General features: G+C 33.4%; 1 pseudogene; it reads left to right on the top strand.

Moving 5' to 3' along the window:
* The first annotated feature begins 3057 nt into the window (after positions 1-3057).
* Positions 3058-3764, top strand: LOC108764646 (uncharacterized; annotated as a pseudogene).
* Positions 3765-4891: the final 1127 nt, after the last annotated feature.

The raw sequence follows: 4891 nt of genomic DNA, 5'->3' as shown, positions 1-4891 counted from the left end.
AATCTCGCCCGAAATGCCCTATCTTCCCGCATTTATTGCATTGTATGCCCGAATTTTTTAAATTTTGGTTTTGACCGTTCTTATGACGCTCGTGATTGTTAGCTCGTAGAGTCGGCCCTTTAACTTTTTCTTCCGCGCTCGCGGCATTAATAGCTTCCTGTAGGCTAGTATATTTCTGTGATCGTACTACTAATTTAATGTCCTCCCGCAGTCCCAGCTCAAAATTCAATAAAGCTTGGTCTTGAATTGCTTCTAAAATTGTGCGTTTTTGCTCCCTCGTATTATCTCGTTTTTCTATGAGCGATTCGTATAGCTCCATTGTTAGAGTATCCACGCGTCGTCCGTATGTGTGAGCACTTTCGCCTGGCTTTTGTTTTAAGGCGTTAAACTCTAATTGTAGGTGTGATGTTCCGCGTTTTCCCAAATAATTGGCTTTATTTCCCGCCGTAATTGCTCGAAATCTCTTATACTTCTGGTTTGGAAATCTAGTAGAAGTTTTCCCTTTAATTTTGTATTTAATATTTCTTCTAGCAAGGCTGGTTTTTCCGCGTAATTAATCTTTTCCATGGCGTACGCGCTGGCGCTTACAAATTCCTGCATCTTCTGACGCGAATGTCCGTCTATTTCCGGTATCAGGCTCCGTGCGTCTTTTAGAAGTAGATATCCCACGGGTCGATCTCTTAATTCTCGTACGTCATTTAATGTTCGTCCGTACGTTACGTTCATGGTTCTTTGTTGCTCGTCGGGTCGCGACAGCCGGAAATTTTCGCGATCGTAGTGTGCAATTTCCATTCTACTCATTCTATCTTGCAATCCCGTAATTGCTTCTAACATTTTATCTAGTATCTATTCTTGCCTAGTTTGCGTTGTTGTTTGAAATGCGTACGCGTTTTCGCCTACGATGTTCCGAAGACGACCTATCTGCTTCTATTTCTATCTCTTCTCTTGCTGCGATGGCTATTGGTTGATCGTTCGCGTTCGCAACGTTACCGTTTTCGCGTGAGGTCGACGGTTATTGCGTTGCCATTTTTCCTTAAGGAGGAAAAACATTCTAGTGGAGCAAAATTAGGAAAAGCATTTAGAGGAATGAGTGCCAAAAATTATTATTATAAAATTAAAATTATGTAATAAAAGAAGGAAAAAATAAAATTATGAAAGAGTTTGAATAATCGGTAGATAGATGTCAGGTAATTTTTCTGTATCATTCTGATTTTTCATACCATTTCCCTGCTTTTTGATATGAATCATTTCCGAGATAGATCATTTATAAAATGAACGTTCTGAATCCAAAATATTAATATTTTCCCAATCTATGTTTCCTGGTGCGGAGTGAGTGCGTATGCTTTCGAATAAATTACTCTCGTATGATATTAACGAGGACTCACTCCTATTGTCGGCTAATAGACTGTAATCGGCATCAACAAGTGGGAATACTCGCTCGATAGTAATGTTCGGATGTAGTTCCGAATCGGATTCGCTATTGCTCGAATATCGCGGTTCTAGTACTCGTCGCACGTTATCGCGTATATCTTCTACGGTTTCGGCGATGATACGCACGGGACTAATCTGACTAAAGGCCGCAGCACACACTTTTCCATGACGCATGACGCATAACGCATAGCGCATAACGTAACGAGAGCCAACGCACAAGCTTGTGCATGAAGCTTTATCTTAACCTAAAAAAGAAGAAAAGGACTGTTTTGATTATTACACCGCGACTACCGAGCACGTGAAACGCCAAGAGGTTAATATATGAATAAAAAGTTAAAATATATCTAGAAGTAGGTATTTTAAAAAAATATTTTCTATTGAATATATTTTTATCTCATAATTTTAGTTGAGCAATAACAAAATCAAAATTTTTGTGCAATATATTGGAAAAGCTGTGTATAACCTAGTTTTTACATAGCTATAGAAATAAAATTAAGAATAAGTAAACAATCATTTTTATATACATATTTTTATCTTTTTAGGTATTTTGATTATTTTTAGTTCGTGTATTTCTGGTTTCTTTGTCTCCCATTATTACTATTCAGCTTCGCTTGATTTTTCAACGACAGTTTTAGATGTGCTAGAACAAGGGCAGGTAACAGAATTATTATTTCTAACAAGGCATCTTGAACACTCAAGAATCTTTCCTTTTGTTCATTTCAATTGTTCATCTACGGCCCACCCCCTCCCGCATCCACCCTGTCGGTAGAGGTGTGCTGAATAGTACTTAATATTGCATACATAGCGGAAATAAGACATTATTTTTAAATTTTTCTTTTGTTAATAACTTTTTAACGAGTTAGGTCCGACAATTAAAACTTCCTTAAGGTCACTCAGGGTCATGACCTTGATAACATATGTCAAGATCAAGGTCATTGAGGAGGGCTCCCTTAATCTACATTTTTACCAAATATCTCTTATAATATTAAATATATTTTATCCAATTTAGTAAAGCAATAATAAAGTCAGTTTTTGTGCAATATTTTAAAAGTTTTATACAAATAACTTAATTTTTATGTAGCTGCAAATATGATATAAAATAATACAATAAAATTAAGAATTGTGAGATATTTCTATGAAATACAACAGAGACTCCTTTTCAGGCTGTGTAACTTTGCGGCAAGGTAGTTATCTAACGGATAAGACATAAGACTTCGATTCGAATCCTGTTAAAATATATCTGGAAGTAAGTACTGACGGAAGACCTGCATTTTTCATTGTTACTTACAGAATCAAATCAATAAAATTAAAAATATATATAGTTATTTCTTATCTATATATATTTTTGTATTTTAGATATTAAACTCTTGTCGGATATAAAGAAACATAGACGATGATGACTTCTGCATTTTCGCGGTTTTACAATTGTGTCTATTGGCCTTGTTACAAAAAAGAAATCGACAAAGGAAGTGGTTAAATCGGAGATGGTGACTGAGACCCATCAATGTTGCTCGTCCGTTGTATGGCGATTATGAGCATCTCTTTCAAGAGTTAAGATATAATGACAAAGATATATTTTTTCGATATGTAAGAATGAGTACAAAAACTTTTAACCTTCTACTAGAAATGACAAAGCCTTTCTTGATTAAATCAAACCATCGAGTATTTAGTCCAGAGCAACGATTGACCATAACTCTGAGGTATTGAAGTACTTGTTTTATTATGTATTATTACATTAATGAACAAAATATATGTATCGCACTATATTATTTTATAGCAAATGTTCTTTTATAGTAATATTTTTTTTCTGTTTATACATATATCAATATAACTTTTTTTTACAGATATTTAGCAACTGGCGATCAAATATTATCCATTGCGCTGGCTTTCAGATGTGGAGAGTCTACTGTTCGAAAAATTATTCATGAGACTTGTCCAATCATAGTAAAGGTGTTGCAACCAATTTATCTCTGTTTACCAACAGAAGAAAAATGGAAAGATATTTGCAGAGGCTTTGTGGAAAACTAGAACTTCCCTCATTGCATAGGCGCATTTGACGGAAAGCATGTGGAAATACAAGCTCCGCCAAACTCTGGGAGCTTATTCTTCAATTACAAAAAGACCTTTAGCATTATACTGATGGCTGAGTATGACCATAACTACATGTTTACTCTAGTCGACATAGGATCGTATGGTGGAAATAGCGATGGTGGTATTTTTACCTCTTCTGACACTTATTCGGCATTGCAACAGGAAACGTTGAACCTTCCTAAAGGAACTGCAAATCTTCCTGGAAGCAACATTAGATTACCGTGCTTTTTTCTTGGAGATAGTGCTTTTTCAATCAGTACCATTATGATGCGACCTTATTCCGGAAAACTGCTTGATGAAAGGAAGAAAATTTTTAATTACAGGTTAGTAGTTTATGTATTTAATTATAATAATAGTAATATTTTAGATAATAATATAAATAATAAAAAAATATAATATTAAAAAAAATAATAATAGTAATATAAAAAAAGTAATAATAAGTAATAATGGTAATAATAGTAGTAATAATAGTAACATTTTAGTAATATTTTAGATTGTCTAGAGCAAGGCGCATCATTGAAAATACCTTTGGTATTTTATCTTCACGATGGAGGATTTATCGAAAACCTATCAATATGCATCCAAAATACGTAGACAGCATTGTCATGTCGACTATGTTTACATAATTTTGTAAAATCTGAAGAAGATCATATGGAAGTGAATAACAGAATATATTGTCCTCCAAATTTTGTTGACTCAGATAATACTACAGGCAACATCATACCTGGAGAATGGCGGCGATATCGTGATAATGGATTGACAGACATACCTTCCACTTCAGCACATCATGCAACTACAATTGCTTACAAACAAAGAAATAAACTAGCTGATTACTTTCTAACATCACCTGGTGAAGTTCCCTGGCAGTACGAGTATGTTCAAAGAGGGCTGCATTGCGATGATTTGTAATGAAATTCCATTTAAAATTAATGTATTTCAGAATACTTATTATTTTTGTGACGAATGTTAATTTTAATACTGAATTATAAGAAAACTATTAAAATCTTTTTGCTATTTCTTTAATTCATTGAAAATTATCTTATTTCTTCCTATATCATTTTCCTTTTTTGCAAACTATCATTTACAAATACATCTTATAAATGTCCTTTCCTCACTTATTTTATTTATTAATATAGCGGTCTCATAATTAAGTCATAATTTATTTAATGATATATGTGCCCTTACACCTCTTAAGGAGGTTGTAAAGACACATATAAAGCTCATATATACTCGTATTAATATTTATATTTCAAATAAGTATATATATATGTACGTATAAAAGTTGTGTTCATAACATTCTATTTTTATTGAACATATTTTTATAGTTATTTACTTTATAAAAAATAATCTACTTTTTTAATTCATAAAT

Source organism: Trachymyrmex cornetzi, unplaced genomic scaffold, assembly GCF_001594075.2.
Source record: "Trachymyrmex cornetzi isolate Tcor2-1 unplaced genomic scaffold, Tcor1.1 scaffold1140, whole genome shotgun sequence".
Lineage (NCBI taxonomy): Eukaryota > Metazoa > Arthropoda > Insecta > Hymenoptera > Formicidae > Trachymyrmex > Trachymyrmex cornetzi.
This window is presented reverse-complemented; position numbering and strand designations above follow the sequence as displayed.